At 34.7% G+C, this 24,945-nt stretch overlaps 1 pseudogene; it reads left to right on the top strand.

The window, feature by feature from the left end:
• Positions 1-22,990: 22,990 nt before the first annotated feature.
• On the top strand, positions 22,991-23,123 carry LOC115505764 (annotated as a pseudogene).
• Positions 23,124-24,945: the final 1,822 nt, after the last annotated feature.

Below are 24,945 nucleotides of genomic sequence, written 5' to 3' on the forward strand. Positions count from 1 at the left end.
TCCTTTTTTTCCCCATTTCCATGACATCTGAGAACTCCTCTGGGAAGACTTGATACTCAGGGTAAAATCTTAAATTGTCTTTAATTACATGTCTGGCAGTTGACAATAGGTATCAGTTGAGAAACTAAGAAAAATAAAACTGAGAAAGTTTTATTTTAAACTTACCGTGTTCTCATTCCTTTATATTTAACAGTTCATTCTTCAGCTTTCTCTTCTCAGATTTATCATCAGATTTTATCTCTTTTCAGATTCTTCTCATTGAGAAGAGACAAATGGTCTTTTTCATGTTCTCTGTTAAAATATTTTTAGCTAGATCATTGAGTTAGTTCCTTAAATACATTTCCTATTTTCCACATTACTACAGGTAATAGCTTTACCAAAGTCTCTTCTTTTACATAACAAGAAAGATCATAAGAGACTTACCGTGGCCCTCTTGGGTATGAAGGTTGTACACAACATGGTAGGTGGGTGCTTCTCACCTACAGTAGTAATTTAGCAAGAGGAAAAACTTGGCTTAAGTTATAGTATAGACAGTTTATATTGTATCTAATGTACACTTCACAAAGCATAGGAAAATTTAAACATTAGGAAGAATTGTTTGAGTAGATGTCATCATGGCTATGATGGTTAATTTTATGTGTCAACTTGACTGAGCCATGGAACGTCCAGGTATCTGGCTAACCATTATTTCTGGGTGTGCCTCAGAGGATATTTCTGGAAGAGATTAGCATTTGAATCAGTGGATTGGACTGGGTGAAGCAGATAGTTTTCCTCAGTGTGAGTAGTCATCATTCAATCTTTTGACCTGACTAGAACAAAAAGGAATAAGAAGGGAGAATTTGCCCTCCTGACTTGACTATAGAGTTAGGACATTAGTCTTCTCATGTTGTAGGACTGGGAATTGTACTGTCAACTCCCCCCCCCCCCCCCCCCGCCAACCGATTCTCAGGCCTTTGGATTTGGACTGAACTACACCACTTGTTTTCTGGAAGATAGGAGTCAATGTCCTCATCATGTGGCATTATTTAAGTAGCATCAGTGCCACAGCATAAATGTTGTGTTTTGACAATTTGGGTGATATCACACAAAAGTTGGAAGATTAGAGAATATCAGGAATTAATTTATCTTTCTACTTTAAGGTAGAACTGAACCTGACTTAAAATCCACAGAAGAATTTACAAAATTCTTTATAATGTCCTTTGCAACATTTAAGATCTACTATCTAACTATATCCTGAGTATAATTGAAATTTATGCCTTTGACTTACTTTCTCTAGAAACTTAGTAGCTGTTCTTTTGTACTGTGCTTTTGTAGCCACTAGTTAGATGAAAATAAAATTCTTTTTTAAGAGAGAGGTTTATTCAGAATGCAACTTTCATGTTTTTTCTTCCAATTATGTGTAAAAGAATTTAGATTTTAATAATTTCGTAGATAACTAATATATATTTGTAACCATCCTCTGACAAGCTATTTAAATACCATTGTAGTATAAAATCATAATTGGGGTATTGCTTAATTTTCCCTGAGTAATAACATATTTATACATATAGTACAGTCTTTTAAACACAACACACCTCAACATTTATTGGGATTGGGTGCTTCTGATATATAATTTCATTTAAATTAAGGTCTAAGCAAATGCTGAGAAAAAAAGGACTAGTTAATTTTTTTTTGTTTTTATCAACAAATTTCCTTCTTTGCCACCAAATCTACTGAACAACACAAGAGAAAAAAAGCAAAACAAAACAAAAACAAACAAACAAATAACAAAACTGTGGATTGTGCTATAATAAATTCATTGCTTCCATCATCAATTGATCAGTCTTCAAAATACCTGTAGTTGGCACACTTTCATTTCATTCTCCACAAACTATTCTAAATCTTTATCAGCCTTCTCAGGCACTTCCATTTCTTTCTTTCTGTGGATGTACTTGTTTCTGGGAAATAGAGATAGATTCAGCTATAATGGATACTCTCTGTGTTCGATGTCCTTCTAAAGGGGGTTCGATGGATTTGGGGGACAACATTTTTTAAAAAGAGATGACCAAGAACTTACAGTAGCACACACAAACTTAGTTTGTGAGACTCTGACATGTGAGGATGTAAGGAAGTGTCTCACAGCCAGAGACTTTCCAAAGGCTATAGAGGCATGGGAGACACCATCCAGAAGGGGGTCAAGGGATCACAGAGGGAGTTACATGTCTAGGTAATGTTGAGTGACAGAATGACAGAGAGTTTCTGGGTCAGAGAGCTCAGAAAGACTTGAGATCTTTATATTTTCAGATTTTATATTACCTATAACTAGCAGATGGTGGGTGTAGGTTTGTGGATTAGGCAAAGCAGGCAGTATGGACATAGCTAAAGATCTTATTTGGGCTATATTTAAAACAATACAATGTATAAAAATTTCGATTTAGTACCAGCACACTTTTGAGCTAAAGGGTCTCAGCAAATGATCAATGTAGGGGCCAATATATAAAGACTATCCTTGTTGACTCATCAGGAAATAAGGTTTATCAGTAGGGCCTTTCTTCATCTGGAACATCATTTGTGAAGTATCCCAGGAACAAAAGCATCTGTTGCTCTTAAGAAATTAACACTTCATCAGAACATGGGATAACTCAGTATTTACCTTGAGTCTTTATTAACTATATTGCATTAATAAGGGGAAAAACTACCAAGTATATTAGAAATCTTTTCATGCTTCCATCCCTAAAACATAAGATTGTGATTACATGCCTTTAGGTTACCCAAGTATATACCTTAATGTAATGATGGAATACAGGGAACTGAAAGAATATTTTTGATTATCTCTTTGTGCTCTGTGCCCCATAGCAAAAGATAATCATTAAATCCTTTATTTTGCCCAAGAGTGAGCGTTAAACCTATTATTTGTCTTTGACATCTGTTTCAAAAACCTCTTTATCATCTATCTATCTATCTATCTATCTATCTATCTATCTATCCATCTATCTATTTATCTATCATCTATTTATCATCTATCTATTGGTCTATCTACCTCTCATGTATCATCTACTTTATTTATTTTTTCTTTTTAAGTTTTTACTTAAATTCCAGTTAGTCAACATACAGTATAATATTAGTTTCAGGTGTACAATTTAGTGATTCATCACTTACATACAATACCCAGGGATCATTACTACTACTGCCCTCTCTAATACCCATCACCCATTTAACCCATTACCCCCACCCACCTCCCTTCCAGTGACCCCCAGTTTGTTCTCTATAGTTAAGAGTCTGTTTTCTGGTTTGAGGCTTTTCTCCCCCTTTTATTCCCCTATGTTATGTTCATCTGTTTTGTTTCTTAAGTTCCACATATAAGTGAAGTTGTATGGTTTTGTCTTTCTCAGACTGACCTATTTAGCTTAGCATAATCCTCTCTAGATCCATCCATGTCCTTGCAAAGGGCAAGATTTCATTCTTTTTGATGGCTGAGTAATATAATATTCCATTGTATATATATGCCACATATTTCTCTATTCATCAGTTGATGGACATTTGGAGTCTTTCCATAATTTGTCAATTTATTATAATGACACTATAAACATTGGGGTACATACATTACTGCACACAGTATTTTTGTATCCTTTGGGATCCACTTGGTAGCGCATTTGCTGGGTTGTAGGGTAGTTCTATTTTTAACATTTTGAGGAATCTCCACATTGTTTTCCAGAGTGGCTGCACCAGTTTGCATTCCCACCAAGAGTGCAAAAGTGTTCCCTTTTCTCCTCATCCTTGACTACACCTATTGTTTCCTGTGTGGTTAATTTTAGCCTTTCTGACAGCTGTGATGTGATATTTCATTATGATTTTGATTTGTATTTCCCTGATGATCAGTGATGTTGAGCATCTTTTCATGTGTCTGTTAGTCATTTGTATGTCTTCTTCAGAGAAATATCTCTTCATGTCCTCTGAGCATTTCTTAACTGGATTATTTGTTTTGGGATATTGCTTTTATAAGTCCTTTATATATATTTGATAATAATTATTTATCAAATATGTCATTTGCAAATATCTCCTCCCATTCTGAAGGTTGCCTTGTAGTTTTTTGTCATGGTACAGAAGATTTTTATCTTGAAAAATCCCAGTAGTTCATTTTTGCTTTGATTCCCTTGCCTCAGGAGACATATTTACTAAGAAGTTGCTATGGCTCATGTCAAAGAGGTTACTACCCATGTTCTTCTCCAGGATATTCAGGATTTTCTATCTCACATTTGGGTCTTTCACCCATTTTGAATTTATTGTGTACGGTGTAAGAAAGTGGTCCAGGTTCATTCTTCTGCATGTTCCTGTCCAGTTTTCCCAACACTGTTTGTTGAAAAGAGACTGACCCCAGCCCCGCCCCCCATTGGATATTTTTTCCTGTTTTGTTGAAGATTAGTTGACCATATAGCTATAGTTGTTGGTCTATTTCTGAGTTTTCTAATCTATTCCATTGATCCATGAGTCTGTTTGTGTGCCAGTACCATACTGTCTTGATCATGACAGCTTTGTAACATTAACTTGAAGCCCAGAATTGTGATGCCTCCAGCTTTGCTTTTCTTTTTCAAGATTGATTTGAGGGGCGCCTGGGTGGCTCAGTCGGTTGAGCGTCCGACCTCGGCTCAGGTCACGATCTCGCGGTCCGTGAGTTCGAGCCCCGCGTCCGGCTCTGGGTTAATGGCTCAGAGCCTGGAGCCTGCTTCCCATTCTGTGTCTCCCTCTCTCTCTGCCCCTCCCCCGTTCATGCTCTGTCTCTCTCTGTCTCAAAAATAAATAAATGTTAAAAAAAAATTTTAGAAAAAAAAGATTGATTTGAATTTTCAGGGTCTTTTGTGGTTCCATACAAATTTTAGGATTGTTTGTTCTAGCTCTATGAAAAATGCTGCTGATATGTTGATAGGGATTGTATTATATGTGTCAATTGCTTTGAGTAGTATAGACATTTTAACAATCTTTGTCCTTCCAATCCATGAGCATGAAATGTTTTTCCATTTCTTTGTGTCATCTTCAATTTCTTTCATCAGTGTTCTAGAGTTTTCAGAGTACAGATTTTTTTAGCTCTTTGGTTAGTTTTATTTCTAGGTATCTTATGGTTTTTGATACAATTGTAAATGTGATTGATTCTTTGATTTCTCTTTCTGCTGCTTCTTTATTGGTGGATAGAAATGCAACAGATTTCTGGACATTGAATTTGTATCTTACCACTTTACTGAATTCCTGTACCAGTTCTAGAAATTTCTTGGTAGAGCTTTTTGAGTTTTCTATATAGAGTATCATGTCATCCTTAAATTTTGAAAGTTTGGCTTCTCCCTTGCCAATTTGGTTGCCTTTTATTTCCTTTTGTTTTCTGATTGCTGAGGCTAGGACTTCCAGTACCATGATAAGTAACAGTGGTGAAAGTGGACATCCCTATCTTGTTCCTGACTGTAGAGGAAAGGTTCTCAGTTTTTCCCCATTGAGGATATTAGCTGTGGGTTTTCATATATGGCCTTTATTATGATGAAATATGTTCCCTCTATCCCTACTTTGTTAAGGGTTTTTATCATGAATCAATGTTGTACTTTGTTAGATGCTTTTTCTGCATCTATTGAGAGGATCATATGGTTCTTATCCTTTATTTTATTAATGTGGTGTATAACAGTGATTGATTTGCGAATACTGAACCACCCTTGCAATCCGGTAATAAATCCTACTTAATTGTGGTGAATGATTCTTTAAATGTAATATTGGATCTGATTTACTAGTATTTTGTTGAGAATTTTTACATTCATGTTCATGAGGGATATTAGCCTGTAATTCTCTTCTTTAGTTGGGTGTTTTGGTTTGAGAATCATGGTAATGCTGGTCTCATGGAATGAATTTGGAAGTTTTCCTTCCATTTCTATTTTTTGGAAGAGTTTGAGAAGAATAGATATTAGCTCTTCTTTAAATGTTTGGTAGAATACCCCCATGAAGCCATCTGACCCTAGACTTTTGTTGTTGAGAGATTTTTGATTAGGATTCAATTTCTTTGCTGGTTACTGGTCTGTTCAAGTTTTCTATTTCTTTATGTTTCAGTTTTGGTAGTTTATATATTTCTAGGAATTTATCCATTTCTTCTAGCTTGTCTGATTTGTTGGCATATAACTTTTCATAATATTATAATTGTTTGTATTTCTATGATGTTGGTTATGATCTCTCCTCTTTCATTTGTGATTTTATGTATTTGGGTCCTTTCTCCTTTTGTTTGATAAGTATGGGTAGGGGCTTATCAATTTTATTAATTCCTTCAAAGAACCATTTCTTGGTTTCATTGATCCATTTTACTGTTTTTTTTGTTTTGTTTGTTTGATTGTTTCTATATCATTTATTTCTGCTCTGATCTTTATTAATATTTTTCTTCTGCTGCTGATTTTAGCCTTAGTTTGTTATGCTTTTTCTAGCTCCTTTAGGTGTAAGGTTAGGTTGTTTGTTTGAGATTGTTCTTGCTTCTTGAGGTAGGCCTGTATCGCTGTATATTTGCCTCTTATGTGTGCTTTTGCTGTACCCCAAAAGTTTTGGACTGTCGTGTTTTCATTTTCATTTGTTACCATATTGAGGCCTGATTTTTTACCTAGTATGTGATCTGTTCTGGAGAATATCCTATGTGCATTCAAGAATGCTTATTCTGCTGCTTTAGAATGAAATGTTCTGAATATATGTGTCAAGTCCATCTGGTCCAGTGTGTCTCAAAGCCATTGTTTCCCTGTTGATTTTCTGCTTTGATGATCTGTCCATTGTTGTAAGTGGGGTGTTAAAGTCCCCTATTATTATTGCATTATTAGCAATGAGTTCCTTTATGCTTTTATTAATTCTTTTATATTTTTGGGTGTTTCAGGTTGGGGGCATAAATATTTACAATTGTTAGATCTTTTTGTTGTATAGACCCCTTTATTATGATATAGTGTCCTTCTTCATCTCTTCTTACAGTCTTAGGTTTAAAATAGAGTTTGTGTGATATAAGTATGGCTACTCTGGCTTTCTTTTGAAGTCCATTAGCATAATATATGGTTTTCTATCCCCTCACTTTCAATCTGCAGGTGTCTCTAGGTCTAAAATGAGTGTCTTGTAGGTGGCATATAGATAGGTCTTGTATTTATTTTCCATTCTGACACCCTTTGTATTTTGATTAGAACATTTAGTCCATTTATATTCAGAGTAATTATTGGTAGATATGTATTTAGTGCCTTTTTTTTTACTTGTTTTGTTGTTGGGCATTTTCTATTTCTTTCTAGTCTTTGTTGCTTTTGATATTTCCTTCTCACTCAGAGTCCCCTTTAATATTTCTTGCAGGATTCATTTAGTAGTCAGGGACTCCTTTAGTTTTTGTTTGTCTGGAAAGCTCTTTATCTCTCCTTCTATTCTGAATGGTAGCCTTGCTGGATAGAGTATTCTTGACCATAAACTTTTCCCATTCAGCACGTTGAATATATCATGCCATTCCCTTTGGCTTGCCAAGTTTCTACGGAGAGATATGCTCCTAACCTCATTTGTCTTGTTTTGTAAGTTAGGGACTTCTTTTGTCTTGCTACTCTTAGTATTTTTCCTTTATCACTATATTTTGCAAATTTAATTACAGTATGTCTTGGTGTTGACCTGCTTTTGTTGATTTTGGTGGGAATTCTCTGTGCCTCCTGGGTTTGGATGTCTGTGTCCTTCTCCAGATTAGGAGAAGTGTTCAGCTATTATTTCCTCAAATAAACCTACTTCCCCCTTTTCCCTTTCTTCTTCTGGGACTCCTATGATACATTTGATGGAGTCACTGAATTTCTTAAGTCTAATTTTGTGATCTAAGATTTTACTTCCCCTCATTTGTTAAGCTTCATTATTTTCCATAATTCTCTCTTGCATATAATTTATTAATTTCTCTGCTTCTTCTTGTGGTCATTACATTCTGTCAGTTTTGAATCTCAGTTATCACATATTTCATTTTGGGCCGATTGGTCTTAAGCTCTTTTATCTCTGTGGTATGGGTATCCCTGATATCTTCTATGTTTTTCTCAAGGCCGGCAAATATCCTTAGATTGTTGCCTTAAATTCTGGATCAGATCTATTACTTTTATCTTTTGATTAGATCCCTGGCTATCACCTCTTCTTGTTCTCTTGAGACAGCTTCCTCCATCTTGGCATTTTGTCTAGGTTTTTGTCTTCTTTTCTATGATAGGAAAGCCTGTTGCATTTCCTGTTCCTGAGAAGAATGGCTTCATGAAGAAGAGGTCATATATTGTCCAGGGCTTGGAGCTTCAGGAAGTGTCTCTGGTGTGTGCTGCATGCAGTCTGCTGCTGTGTTTTGACTGCTCCTTCCCTCAGGTCAGTCCTTTGCAGAGTTTATCCTTGCCTGCAGTGGGGACTGTTTGGACCTATATTCAGGGCTATAGTAACTATATATTGCTATCAGAGGTATATGAACTTTTTCTTTACATTTTTTTGTCAAATTTTACTCTTCAGTAAATCAAATAATATAATTGCACTCTTAAATTTCATAAACACACTTAATTTATTTTAATGCAATATCTCAGTTATCTCAGTTATTTGCAACACTTTTTAAATAATCTCTGCTAATAATTTATATTACATTGAAAACGTGCATTGCAGACTAAATGATACCTGTTACCACCTCCAGGAAAAGCATCTACTGTGTGGAAAGACAGCAAAGAGCATACAGTGCCTACCACCAGGAGCAGCAGTCCCAGGATGTATCTCCCACTGTTTGGTTTATAGGGGATGGAGTCACTAAGGAAGTCAAGAGTCACACATGCTCTGATGGAATGCTTTATTCACCTAGGGAAGGCAGAGAAATAGTCAATTCCCCATGGCCTAATGATCTTCCTAGGAGCCAGTACAAGGAGGTAGTCTTCTTGTGCTGCAGAAAAAGGACCCAATTTTCTTCCCACTAGGAACATATATAGTTGTGGAGTGTGCCAAATGATGTACACACATTAAGCAGAACAAAGAAGTACATATCAATTCCAGAAAGGGAAAGATGTTTCCAAAGAAGTTGATATGCTCAGTGTGGGGTGTGAGGGCTCTTTATCTCCTTGAAGGGAACTGTCCCAGGCCCAAAGCACATACTTATGCAACCGTACCAGGGTGACTGTCTTTCCCAACATGTATCTAAAATTTATGTTAAAAATGGTTGTTTTACTTGAATTTTGTTGTGTATTAAAAAATTATAAATTTTAAAGATGCTAAATATTTCTTTCTCTAATTTTCTAACTAATTCTTAACATAGATAAATATCAAAAGACTGCATTGATAGTTTGACCTCAGTATTACCATCTTTGTATACTAAGAAGTTGAGTTTTCATAGTCTGGGGAAAAACAGGTTTATCTTAAATTAATAATCTCAGCTTTAGCATGTCCAAACATATATATATATATATATATATATATATATATATATATATATATAAAATACTGTTAGATTTATATAATGTACTCTGCTTATGTGACTCTATCCTTTCCTGATCTGAGATCAGAAGGAATGTTCTTTGGGGCTCAGTTCAATTCAGTTCACTTGTGTTAAAACAAGTATAATCAATTCTTGATTTACCATACAAAAGGGAACCAAGATTAGGAGAGAAAATTATTTAATATATAATATGGAAAATGTAATATTTCTCTTAGTATTTAATCTTATCTGTATCTAATACATAAAAGCATTTTTATAATTTTCCAGACATCATGCAAAAGTGTAAGGGCAATAGAAGTATAATGGAGTGATTCATTTGAAATATAACAAGAAATCTCCTGAGATTAAAAAGCAAGAGTGTGTTATTTTCTCCCCTCCCAAGAAGATATCCAGGCCATTGTGTCTGAGACATTTTATATGTCAGGCTTTCCTAATAGCCATAAGAAGTAAATAGATCTCCTCTTTTTGATCAGAGGGCTGGCTTGGTGCGTTATGAAGTACTTCCAAAGTTCTAGTTCCAAGTGAGTGGGTTTGAAATGAGTAAGAAGACTAAATCTGGGGTGGAAGGGGGTGGTATAGAAACTCAAAAGGAAGAACTTAGGAAACAGGACAAAGACATGAACCCACTAGAATGAAACCTTCAAACTCGGTGGAATCACAGAGGAGATATAGCTGTGGGAATATTGGTTCTAGTTGGTCACACAGCTTAAAGACTCTGTAGGCTGTTACCATACTCAGGCTTGTTCAAAGGCCTGCCACACTTCCTGGAAGCAGAGCAGGACAGGAACTATCCTAAAGAAAACAGTGCAAAATCACCTACTGGTGTTTTTCTTAGAATCCCATTAAATCTATAGGCCAGTTTAGGGATAATGGAAATCTCTATAATATTGATTCTTCCAATCACTGACATCTTACATCTTTCTTTTTACAAAGTTTTTCCTCATTTCTCTCATATTTTTGGAGACTTTAGAGATCTTACAAATATTTTATTCACTTTCTAAGTTGTTTTTAAGTTTTCTTTACTTTTTTTCTATTTTGATAAAATATATATAACATAAAATGTACCTTTTTAACCATTTCAAGTGTACCATTCAGTGGCACTCAATACATTCAGACAGACACTATAATGGCCTCTGACAGTGGTCACCAATGGTAAGTGTGGATATGATACGCGTCTCCAGTAGAAGAACTATAAAAAGAGCTCTGTGCAAATTATTGTGTGTTGTGTATAGTGATAAAAACATGGAAGCCCATTTACCAGTCCTCAAAGGCAAGCTCAACACACATAAGGACACTAATTTCCACTCATAAAGTAAATGTTCAGGCCTTGGGATATACGTTTGTTGTTTGTTTTGGTTTAGTTTGGCGACATTAGGTTAGTTTGGTTTGGTTTTATTTTCTCAAATGGATTTTCAGCCCTGTAACGTGGTTGCTGTTTGTGGGGTTAATTTTGTGACTGTGACTCCCTCTTGTCCTGCCAGTGCCTGCACTCCATTCCTAACAATAGCAGTTAACTTGAGATGCCTCCCACACGAGCAGACTTCTGGCACTTCAAGCCCACACTTCGGTGACTCTCCAGTCATGCCCACCTCTTCCCAGACACATGCAGCTCCGGATAAGAACAGGGTTGGCCTTTTGGACCAATTTAGAAGACCAAAAGTTTACTGCCCACAAGCATTTCAATGCCAAGACTACCTTTGGGTATTTTAAATACAAAAGTTAAAATTGCATAATAGGGGGTGCCTTGGCTCAGTCAGTTAAGCATCAGACCGGTTCAGGTCATGATTTTGCGATTTGTGAGTTTGTGAGTTTGAGCCCTACAGTCAGGCTTTTTGCTGACAGCTCCCTCCCCCTGCTTGCACTCTGTCTCTTTCTCTCGCTCAAAAATAAATAAACATTAAAAAAATTGCATAGTGGTATTTGGCATATCAAGACACACATCGGTAGCGATTTTTCACGTAGATGGCAATAATCTTTCAATATTTTAGAAAAATGTGGACAGATTTGCAATTGGAAGTTGCTAACCTCTTTTTATTAGCAAAGTGAAACTTTGAGATATGATGCCATGATTTATCATAAAATCCGTAAATTAAATCTTTGTTTTCAATTCATGGTATCACAAGAATAAAGTAGGATGATTCAGATATGTAAGCAAAAGACTCAGTATGCTTAAATGGAGAGAGAAGCATTGTTTCACATAATAAGCCACCCTGAAGATATAAAAACTACTCGCAAGATATTTTGGCTCTGGATCTGCTTCTCTGCAAAGTAGAACTGTCCTTTACACATGTCTTTATTTTCAGGGAGGTAGCAATAACATTTCCAGGGAGGATAGCCAAATGCTGTTATGTCCAGAATCATAAATTCAAACTTCCTAGTATTTTTTTTTAAAGCAAGGAGGACACATTTCAGAAATGGCCTTCAGCTGACTAAACTTCACATTTTATTGAGATACAAATGTGTGCCATTTGCTATAGTACCCAGACTCTCAATACCACATTTCTGACACCTGGATAATTTGATTTGCTTCACTTTGTCTCACCTCAAGGATTTCTGAAGTGAAGAAATAGAAGGTTATTTACAATAATGCCTTTTATGGGGCTGCCTGGGTGGCTCAGTGAGTTAAGCTTCCAACTCTTAATTTCACCTCAGGTCATAACCCCAGGTCAGATCGAGCCCCACGTTGAACTCTGCACTGACAGCACAGAGACTGCTTGCTGTTCTCTCTCTCCTTCTCTCTCTCCCTTTCAGAATAAATAAATAAGTTTTTAAAAGATTGAAAATAATGCCTTTTACATTATTATTAAAAGCATGTACACATTGGTATGATTTTGTTAATTGTTGGAGAGGAAGAGGGTAAAGATCAGAAGAGAAAGGAGAGATTCTAGGTGACTGGGAAAGAGACAAAGGTAATTTTGACTGATGACTAATAATGACCCATTCTGTTGTACCACAAAGAAGTAAAAATTGCAGAGGACATAACTGTATGATATAAGTAAGAAAGGCCATAAGCACAAGAATTTTCTGCTTTGACAAAGCTAAGCATGGTACATATGTGGCTTAAGTGCAGAGAACCACCCAATTTCAGAAAATAATCTTGAATTAGGCAATGAGTATTTCAATTTTCACCTTTGAATTGAGTTATGGATCAGCTCTATCATTGTAAGGCATCTGACATCATCAAAATTTCTTAATCTTATATAGCAATAGGTCACTTGTAAGGGAAGTGATTTATTTGAAGCGATATAGGCACAAATCCCAACTCTGATGCAATGTTTGCCTTCTCTAATATTATTTCTTGTTATGAAAAAATCCACACTACCTTTTGCATATTCAAGATGGAGTCAGTAATAAGGTGTTCATTTATTTATTTACCAATTATTATTTTTTAAATGTTTATTTTTGAGTGAGAGAGAGACAGAGAGAGAGAGAGCAGGGGAATAACAGAGAGGGAGGGAGAATGGAAGATGAGGCAGGCTGTAGGGTCTGAGCTGTCAGCACAGAGCCCGATGCGAGGCTCGAACTCACGAACCGCGAGATCATGACCTGAGCCAAAGTCGGTCGCTTAACCTACTGAGCCACCCAGGCGCCCTTATTTACCAATTATTATTGAAATATATCCTGTCACAGTAATGTTCTAATGCTGGTGAACAAAACAAGCCTTTGTTCTTGTGACTTTCATTCTAGTGTGTGTGCTGGTGATGAGGTTTGAGGAAATAAATAAATAAAAATTAAATATATATCAAATGGTGAATAGGAGAAGAAGAAATACTATGAAGAAAAAGAAAAGGTGTAAGAAGGCAGAGTGACAGGAGTAAGTGTTCTTTAGTGAAGTGTGATCTGAAAGTTCATTTAAAAAAATTTTTTTTAATGTTTATTTACTTATTTTTGAGAGAGAGACAGAGAGAGAGAGACAGAGAGAGAGGGAGACACGGACTCCAAACCAGGCCCCAGGCTCTAAGCTGTCAGCACGGAGACCAACGCAAGGCCTGAACTCACAAACTGTGTGATCATGACCTGAGCTGAAGTTGGATTCTTACCCAACTGAGCCACCCAGGTGCCCCTGAAGGATCACTTTAATAAGGTGACATTTATTAGGAGTTTTATGGAAGTTCAAGACAGACTATTAAAGGCAGAGTGTTTAAAACGAAGCAGCAACAAGTTCAAAGTTTCTGAGGAGAAGAATTAATGGAATATAGATTTCAATATGCCATTGACAGATACTTCTCAATACAAAAAACAGTAAAACTTTTGTATTACTCCATGTTGAAGGATAAAAGCAAAGTTTTTAAAAATATGTAAGCATTTGATACCATTTTTGGTGACATTTTCTATCTTTTTAAACCCAACATAAACAAGTGTGTGTGTGTGTGTGTGTGTGTGTGTGTGTGTGTGTGTGTTTGTATGTGTGTAATATCATTAAGGTACTTTATGTGAAGAATGTATGTTTTATGCCTATGAACTAACAAAAATTTTCTGGACATTGGAATATTATAATAATTACATTACATAAAGGAACACTTTATGAGTTGTATCATTAATGGTTTTTGTAAGTAACCAACAGAAATCTACACTAGCTAATTTAAGTAAAATAAACATCTATTAGAAGTAGTCAGAAAGACCCAAACAAAAAGACATCTGCCAACCCACAGTGTTTGATTAGAATTATCATGGATCATGCCCAAGTGTCCTTGTTTGGGAGAAAAAAGAGCACTAAGGAAAACCACAATGAGAAAAAGAAAGTTTTGCAAAAAGAAATGAATGAAAACCCTTTTCATAAGAAGGGAAAAGAAAACGCTATCCCAACATGAAAATGTTCATTATTTCATAATAATCATGTATCATAATATAATTTGGTATGATATTTATATTTTGCATATAGACAACTTTTCAGTAGAGATGAAATATATTAATACAAAAATACTCCTTCACACTCATTACAGGAACACTTGAGGTAAAGGGCATTGGTGAATAGGAATACAAGCTGGGAATATAACAAGCATTGTGGTTGGAATAGTATGGAACTACAATTTAATTTCAGATCAGCCAATTACTATATTTGTGACCTTGAACAATTTACTTAATCCCTTTTTGCCTCATTTTTCTCATCTAGAAAAGTAGGAGTGATATTGGCAGTGCTATAATGGCATAAGAGGTAAATTAAAGATAAGTGTGCATTACATGCTCAAATACTTAATTTTATTTACACAATAAAATGATATTAAAATATTTTACCATGACAGATAAGATATATAATAAGTATAAATAATGTAATTGTTCCTTTTAAATTGTGGATAGCCTGCTTAATGGGGCTCTCTGTCTGACTTTCTTCATATCTTTATTAATAATAACATGGTACTTTCATGGAACACAGTTTCAAAGAAACACAGTTTCAAAACCACAGACTTCATCCTTGTTAATTTACAAATAAGTTTCTGGGTTCAAAAGACTATATACCTTAGTCCTATTCAAACAGCTAGTTAGTTAAAGATAAAACTAAAATTGGCTTCTTATTACACAGATTCTGTCCTTTTCCTCCTATTTTCCATATTTTATCTTTTGTCGTTATGAGATGGAAATTTGAAAGTAGTATTGCATAGCATCATATTGCAAAGTCCAAAGTCCAAGGCTTTCATAAATCTTTTCCCTTAGAGAGTTATTTGTTCTATACAAAACCTAGTTTCTTGTATAATTTACTCACTGTTCAAATTTGATGATGGGAACAAAGAACATTTGTGGGGTCCTACGTACTTGAAGGAAATTTCTTACGTAGATTGTGTTTCAGTGATCATTCTATTCTCTGGATTTTGATCAAAAGCAAAATTGCACTTTTGAGCTTTGGAAAAGAAATTTGTTGAAATTTAAAATCTTTTTCTAAAGCAGAGAGAGAAAAGTTTGAGGTCCAAAGGATTTTTCAAAACTCCACAGTATTCAAAGCATTTAAAACAACATTTATGGAAATAAAATTTATATTATTCAACAAATATATAATATAATAATAATATAATATAATATAATACATAATAATATATATAATTCAGAAAATTATTGATGATAAACTATAATAGTCTTTTAAACTGTTTTATAATTGCATCTTCAATTTGGGACACTGAAAGAAATTCTTTGTGTGTGTGTGTGTGTGTGTGTGTGTGTGTGTGTGTGTGTAGGTGTAATATCACAAGATTTCATTTCACAATTAATACCTCCTAAAACTTCTTATTCTGCTATATCCAGAGAGTGACAACTTGCATCAGATATAAAATGCATACATAATCTGAAATAGTGGCTACTCTTTCATTAAATTCACTATTTTGATCAGGAGTGAAGTGCTAAAGTAGCCATATGTGTTGCCATTGTGGGTAAAATCTATCAGCTACAGTTTTCTTAACTGTAAAGTAGTAAAGTAATAATATCTGTCTTTTCTATTTTAAGGAGTTACTGTGAGGATAAAAATAATTAAGCAAAGAATTAAAACAATCCAGGAGCTATTTACTTTATGTATTTGAGGTGTTGTCTATCATATTAGATTTAGGTCCCATATTACTTTATTTTTGTATATGTTCTTCTTTTTTCTTACATTCGGAGCATTTCTCTCACCAACACTTATATTAACTTCTCTCATTTTAATCCATTTTATATTTAAATAATATATATTCAGCTCTCTGTTACATCTCCTATTATTATATTTTCTATTCTACTTTATTTAATGGCATTTTTTATTTGTCTATCATGAATCACCATATTTGTTATGGATTTTCATTTAACAATATCTTTAATCAAATTGCTTTATAAGCCATTTAAATTCACATGTCCTATGTTATACCTACTGATATCCAGAAATACAAAATAATTAATCAGTAATATAATCTAATTGAGATTATATCTAAAGCATATAGTGTCAGAAGATGAACACCAGTACCCCTAACAGGAGGTCCTTTACCATCTGGTAAACTATGACTCTTGAAATTTTTATCTAGTTTCCAACAATGTAATTTCTTTAACTCTCATTTTTCTTATTACAAGTGTTTCAATAATTTTTGATGTACATATTTCAGTATGTCCCTTTAAGTCATATTGGAACAAAAAATACATACCTGCCTAGGTACATAAGTTAGTAATAGGATTTTTTCTGGCTTCTAGCTTTATATTATTAGTCACACAAACATGTCAAAATAAGAACAGAATTTCCCAACTAGTCAGAGAAAATAAAGTTAAAGACAAAAATCTAGGTTGTTGACAGAACAATAAATACATCTAATTCATGGTGTGTAGCCAAGGATAACTAAAATGTCTAGATGATGTAAGATATTTTCTGCGATATAGTCTCATATTGATAACTTGAAATTGGAACATATTATTAATTTTTATGTCATAGCTATTCTGTTCTTGATACTTTTCTGAGATTTATTAATCAGTGTTTTTGATACATGATATCACAATCATGACATATTTGGAAGAATGATTTACTCTTTATCTCATTAAGGAATTTTACCAAGAAAAGTAATTTATTTTTGTTTGTTTATGAAACATAATGTATAGTACATGAGGTATCTATATTCTATATGAATCAGTTAATCTAATTTATTGTCAAAATTTGAAGCTCTTATTTCTAATAAACATTATTAGACTATTTTCTCAAGAAAATGGTACAACTTCTGTAATGTTATATAAAAACACATTGTAGAAAGTAAAAGTTTCTACTCAAGTGTGTTTTGTCTTCTAGAGGAGAAATTCATTTCATGATTTTGTAACTTAAAGAAATATTTGATTAAAATTACCAAGGCATAAAACTTTCTTTACACAATGCTGAAAATATGTAGCACTTGGCAATGGTTAATAGAGTTTAAATATATATATATATATATATATATATATATATATATATATACACACACACACATACACTATATATATAATTTTTAGCATTTAAATTTATGTATATATATATATATATATATATATATATATATATATATATATATTTGTTATCTGCAGAAATAGACTACATTTTGGTTGGGTTGGATTCACATACTGATGGCCAGCTATTCCCTATATTCAATTTTAAATATAAAATGCTAGGGCATGTGTGGAAGATGTTCATAATAGCAACTGATGGTATTTAAATGTCTTTTAATTTTAGGACTGGAAAACATTTCTGATTGCTTATATATTTTGCTTATTTCACTTTTTACTGGAAAAAAGAACCCAGAATATTATTGTTTGAACCTGACATTGAGAAGTTCTTCCGGCAGCTGGAAGTATAATTTCTTCATGTGACACCACCAACTAGTTAGATTTGAACGGATAGTTTAGGACTTTTAAAGAGCAATTAAAATTATGTGGCAGGTGATTATGTCTCAATGCTCCAGTTGCTTATATAAATGCATCAGTATAGTACTTCACAAGCAGAAAAACAATAGAAAATTTCTGCATATGCCCAATTACACTTGTAAACTATGTGTAGAAAATCAATGCCGTTTCATTTAATTTTACACAAACAGCAATTTGTAACTAACTTTGGAGTCTGAAAAATAATTTATTTCCATATGAATCTGTCTTGAAATTGTAACAATTAGGTTCACTGTTTTTCTTCAGGATTTCTGGCCTGCCAGTATTTGTATATGGAAAGAAATTATGCTGACCAATACATTTTATACCTCTACAAATTTTGAGAAAGAATAATAGACTAAGGAAATAATGCATATCCATTCAGTATAATTTCATAGACTTAATTGTGAAATTAACATTTTTGCTTCATTTTACATTTGTTACATTTTACACCCAGAAATCTACAATATAATATCCTCTACAGACTTCAGATTAACAGGCAGAACTTTTCCTGATGAAGCTGTTTGATTCCCTAGTTACTTTTTATAAACTGTTCAACTTTACTATTTTTGGTTGCCTCTTCCAAGAAAAGAGTACCTCTTTGAACGTAACATCATTGTAAATGATTCGGTTCTATGGTTTCAGTGTTTGGGAAACATATATTAAAAATATTACACTATGTAAATATAGGAAAAAAATGTACTTCTTTAGCATTGCTAGCCAAATAAATGACAACCAATTGAGTGGATTTATTTGACTTATATTTATATGGTGATTCTATGAATTGTTGTTCTTTTCCTTTTGTTCCTGCAATGGAACTTTTGGATTACCAGAAAAGTCAGGCACTTGCATGTCTGATGATGACAGTTACAATTGTATCTTTGTACTGTTTTCTCTCTTGGAAGATCATTTCTTTCTCATATGTTATAGTGTATGTTTCATTATTCTCATTTTTTAAGGAGATAAAGCATTTTTTTTTCTTTTTACATCCACAGAAAGTATTGTATTATCAATGCAGAATGACAGGGACACTATTTAATTTCCTGAATCTCACTCTGTTGAGAAACAAAGAGAATTTATTGACTTATTTTATTAGGAAGAGGTTCAAATGTGAACTTACCAGTAGATTTTGGAAAGATAGGAGACTTGTTTTTTGTCTTTTTCTCAGTAGTTTGTGGAAACAACATCCCCAGCTTCCAAACACACAATGATTACTCCTCTGCTCATGTTGTATTTGTGGATAAAGCATCCTACACAAGTAGTAATAATCACAGTTCACAGTTCACTGAGTAATAATCACATCCACTGAGGTGGGATTTGCACAAGCAGAAGTATAAGTAAATTAAACTAAGAGTTTGTTTCTTATTCTTATATATTTTACTCTTTTATCAATTAACTCTTGCATACTTTTTCTAAACTTCAGATGCACAATAGGAATGGTAATTTATGCATTCTCTTTTAGTGTTGTAACAGGGAAAAAATCTCTTACATAGGAAAGACATTCCTATTATTACTATTAATAGGACACATTGATTATTAAGTGTGTGAATAACTTCATGTAGAATGAAAAGTAAAATAACTCTATAAATGGACAAAATTATTCAGAAGCAATTTTATTTTAGGCATGTCTAACTTAGAAAACATTATTCTTTTTTTAAATTTATTTAATGTTTATTTATTTTTGAAAGAGAGAGAGAGAGAGAGAGAGTGAGCAAGCGCCCAAGTGGGGGAGGGGCAGAGAGGGAGACACAGAATCCAAAGCAGGCTCCAGGTTGCAAGCTGTAAGCTCAGAGCCCAACATGGGGCTTGAACCCATGAACTGTGAGATCATGACCTGAGTCTAAGTCAGACGCTTAACTGACTGAGCCATCCAGGTGCCCCGGTAAGCATTATTCTAATTCTTCCAAGGTTTGGCGTTGATATCTCAAATAAGGAGACACAAATGACTTAGTTACATATATACTTACATAAAGTCACCTAGATTAAGAATTCCATGGAACCAAAATAGTCTATATAGAAATGTTACTCTCCAGGATGTGGAGAAATGGGAACCCTCTTGCACTGTTGGTGGGAATGCAAACTGGTGCAGCCACTCTGGAAAACAGTGTGGAGGTTCCTCAGAAAATTGAAAATAGACCTACCCTATCACCCAGAAATAGTACTGCTAGGAATTTACCCAAGGGATACAGGAGTACTGATGCATAGGGGCACTTGTACCCCAATGTTTATAGCAGCACTCTCAACAATAGCCAAATTATGGAAAGAGCCTAAATGTCCATCAACTGATGAATGGATAAAGAAATTGTGGTTTATATACACAATGGAATACTACGTGGCAATGAGAAAAAATGAAATATGGCCTTTTGTAGCAATGTGGATGGAACTGGAGAGTGTAATGCTAAGTGAAATAAGCCATACAGAGAAAGACAGATACCATATGTTTTCACTCTTATGTGGATCCTGATAAACTTAACAGGAACCCATGGGGGAGGGGAAGGGAAAAAAAAAAGAGGTTAGAGTGGGAGAGAGCCAAAGCATAAGAGACTCTTAAACACTGAGAACAAACTGAGGGTTGATGGGGGGTGGGAGGGAGGGGAGGGTGGGTGATGGGCAGTGAGGAGGGCACCTTTTGGGATGAGCACTGGGTGTTGTATGGAAACCAATTTGACAATAAATTTCATATATTGAAAAAAAAAACAATTGCATAAAATAATTATAAACCTAAAAAAAAAAAAAGAAATGTTACTCTCCAACTCCTAAATATCTGTTTCACTATTTGTTCTATTTATGCATTCAAAACTATTTCCATATCAATACCCTATTTACCTTTTTTTTCAAGTTTATTTATTTATTTTTGAGCAAGAGAGAGGCAGAGAGACACACAGAGAAAGAGAGGGAGGGACAGAGAAAGAGGGAGAGAAAGAATCCCAAGCAGGCTCTGCACTGTCAGTGCAGAGCCCGCACAGGGCTTGATCCCATGAAGCATAAGATCATGAACGGAGCCAAAATCAAGAGTTGGACGCTTAAATGACTGAGCCACCCAAGTGCACCTCCCCTATTTACCTTTTGTGACATGACACATAGTATATTTGCCTTACTATAGGCTCTTGGAACACATAAAATGTTTTCTAGAGCCTACGTTAATGATGGGGTCATAACAGACAATGAAATGTGTATTTGGATTGGATTGCATAACATATATAGAAGATAACAGATGCAAAGACATACATCTGTATTTTATCTTGTAATCAATTCGTGTACAGAATTTATGTCTTTATTCTCATGACTATGTAGTATTGCTATATAGATAAAGTAGCTTTGAATTTCATTAAATTATTGAAATCTGCATCAGTTTGCTTTACACTATATTAGTTTTCGTGTTAGCTCGTAGCTTCAGATTTTGTCAATTCCACTGAAGCATTTTAATAGAAGAGTATTCAGTTCCTAAAGATGTTTAATAAATGTGCATTTAATGTGTTTGAACTGTGGAGGGCTTCTTGGGTTATAGGATTTTGGCAATGGCATTTATGTTTCCTTTCTTCTTCCTTATTTTCTTTCTGACTGATTCCTTCCAGATTTCCTCTATGAAGCCTTCTCTGATCATCTGAATTAGAAATATTCACGCTCTGGAAATTATATAGCAATTACTGATTATTCTATTCATGTGACAGATGCCACAGAATCCTTACTTTACTAATATTATCATTTATGCAAGCATAAAAATATCCATTAGGTTTCAAAGTTTAATTTACATCATAAGAAGGAAAGACTAGGTCATTTTTATTTAGCTCCCTGAGTAAATAATGCAAATGTGAAATTATTGCTGAAAATAATTTGAGAATCAAGAAAAAGTCCCTAATTTTATAGGTGAAATTAAAGACTCAGGAGGTTGAGGTCACTTGCCCAGCTTCACATAGCTAATTAGTCTTGAGTAAGTTTCTCAGTGTCCCAGGTACCAAGTAGTGATATTGTCATTATACTTCCAATCATGTAAATATCGGCAAAATTTTCCAAATTATAAATTGCAATAGTCTTTCCTTGGCCCTCTTCTTATAAATGTTTTTGTATGTGTCTGTGATTCGAATAGTGATGTCATTGGTGTACATAGTAGATTGAATAATAGCCACCCTCATATTTCTGCCCCTTAATCCCAGAACCTGTGAATATCATTGTATATAGTTAAAAAATGAGTACTACCTTACATTGCAAAATATATGATTTAAAGATTTGGAGAGGAGGCACTTATTCTGCATTATCCACATGAACCTCAAATTCAATAGCAAGTATCCTTATAAGAATGAGACAAAGGAAGATTTGACAAAATAAGAGAAAGCCATGTGGCTGCAGAGGTGTATATAGGAGTGATGAGGTCACAAGTCAAACAGTGCCTACAGCCACGCACAGCTGGAAAAGGCAAAGACGGAATTCTCCCCTAGAGCCTCCGGAGGGAGTCCAGCCATGCCAACATTTTGGTTTGAAAATTTTCTCCTCTAGAACTGTGAGAGAATAAATTCATACTCTTTTAGGCCACCTAGTTTGCACTAATGTGTTACAGTAGCCACAGGAAACTAATAGAGCGTGCAATCCCAAACTGTACGTTACAATGCTGACTTGGATAAGTAGAGCACTTCATGGCAGAAGTTTGCCCAATGGAAAAATTAAATAGATTCAAATTTTTTAAATTAATTTATTTATTTTGAGGAAGAGAGAGAGTGTGTGTGTGTGTGCGCGCGCGCGTGCGCGCGCGCAAGAGAGACAGAGAGAGAGAGAGAGAGAGAGAGAGGGTGGGGGGAGGGGCAGAGAGAGAGAGAGAGAGAGAGAGAGAGAGAACCCCAAGCAGGCTCTGAGCTATTAGCAGGGAGCTGATCTGGGACTCAAACCCATAAACCCTAAGATTATGAACTGAGCCCAAATCAAGAGTTGGTCACTTAACTGACTGAGCCACCTGGGTGCCCTAAATAGATATTTTAAAAAGCACATATTTTGGGGGGCGCTTGGGTGTCTCAGTTGATTAAGTGTCTGACTCTTAATTTCAACTCAGGTCATGATTTCATGGTTCATGGGTTTGAACCCCACATTGGGCTCCCTGCTGATAGCTGAGTGTTCTTGGGATTCTCTTGCTGTCTCTGCACCCCTCCTCTCTGCCCCACTCCCCCATTCTCTATCTCTATCTCTCTCAAACAAAAAACAAAAAACAAACAGAAACCATGTTTTTATACAACAGGAAATATCGCTTCTCGGCCTTTTGGCTAAGATCAAGTGTAGTATCTGTTCTTATCCATTTAATATACAGCAGGAAATATATATTGGATAATTAAAATATGTTAGGTAATATGGCAAGCACTGCAATATGGCATTTCTTTCATTCATGGACAAAAAAACAAATCTTGAAGTGTATAATCCTCAGTGCAAATGAACGAGTTGAGTCAGAGAAGTTTACCAACATCGTGTAACCAGTAAAAGAATGGAGACCCACGGTGATTAATAAATTTGTCCAAGGTCAGTCAATAATTAAAGACTAAAACTTGAACCTATTAAAATTAACCGTAACAGAAATAAACATGAAGCCACGATTTGTATTTAAATAGAGATAAGAAAGAAAGGTGAAATTAAGACATAAACTGAGCAATTTTTAATTATACCTTGTGGAGTTGCTTATTTATGAGGAGGGAAGGTTTTTTGTTGTTTTTTTTACATTAAAGTTGCCATACCAAGAAGTGGACCAGTGCAAGTATGATGCTCAAAATATGGTCAATAGTAATTTTTTTCATATATAATGAGGCATCATTTCTATTTCTGGGAATGGAAAATCTCTAATGATAATCTTCACAAAATTAATAATAAACAAAGTAACGAACAATATATAAAAATATTCTCTGAAGAAAGGGCATTTAACTGAAATGAGAAGAGCTCTATCCTTGTTTATGTTCAAATATGTGGTAGTACCTCAAATGAAAGAGGAAATATATTGTCAGTGGCACAGAATCTGGACTAAGGGTAGAAACTGTAAGAAGATGGATATTAGTCATTAGAAAATTGCTAAGCCATGCACGAAAACCTCTCAGAAACTGTTAAGACAGAATAATACATTAGAAAAGAGATCAAAACAACTGAGGGCAAGATGAAACTCTATTTTGATGAACTTGGACAGATAATATTAAATGAAGAGAACAATAATTGGAAAGGAGAGAAATTCCGTATGACTAAATCAAATATAAATTCCAGATGTGAACAATCAAAACAAATATGAAAATCATATTTTAAGAAATCTTTTAAGACTTTAAGCTCTACAGTGCATTTAGGTAGAATTTCATGTTTTTTCCTACTTACTACAGTTCATACAAACTTTATTTTGTAAGCATAAGAATACCAGGGGCGCCTGGGTGGCTCAGTCGGTTGAGCGTCCGACTTCGGCTCAGGTCACGATCTCGAGGTCCGCGAGTTCGAGCCCCGCGTCAGGTTCTGGGCTGACGGCTCGGAGCCTGGAGCCTGCTTCCGATTCTGTGTCTCCCTCTCTCTCTGCCCCTCCCCCGTTCATGCTGTGTCTCTCTCTGTCTCAAAAATAAATAAACGTTAAAAAAAAAAAAAAGGATACTGTATCTTACAACTAAAGAAACATGTCAAGGGCACATTTACTGGCATGAATGTAACTCTAAACTCTTGGCAGAGAGTGAGAAAGCAAAACCCTAAATAGGGAGGGCAATTTTGCTAACCATTTAGGATGAAAATGAAATGGAGGTTAAGATTCTGTTGCTCCATGAAGAAATCCGTTTTCAAGTGCCCTTCATAGTATGAACACTTCTCATGGCTATCATAATTCAACATAGGGATTTTTCCATTAATGTCCTCAAAAAAAATTTCATATGAAACCTAATCAAAACAACAGTGAGGACAATATATGGAGTCAGGTTTATTGAGTTAAGTTAAATTAATTTCCAATAGTTAATATTAATAATTAAGTTAATTAATATTAACTAATGTAAGGGTGGTTGTAATTTCAATTTTGCATTATCAGATACTCCTTATAATCATTCATAAGTCATAGGACAGGCTGTGGAAAGGAATTTGCTTATGTCTTATGAAATCTGTATTTAGCTGTGAAGCACTAAGTGTTGTTTTATTTTAATCAGCTTAGGTAACTGGGCAGTACATATACTTAACTGGAGGGCTAGACATCACCTTGG

Source organism: Lynx canadensis, chromosome F1 (assembly GCF_007474595.2).
Source record: "Lynx canadensis isolate LIC74 chromosome F1, mLynCan4.pri.v2, whole genome shotgun sequence".
Lineage (NCBI taxonomy): Eukaryota > Metazoa > Chordata > Mammalia > Carnivora > Felidae > Lynx > Lynx canadensis.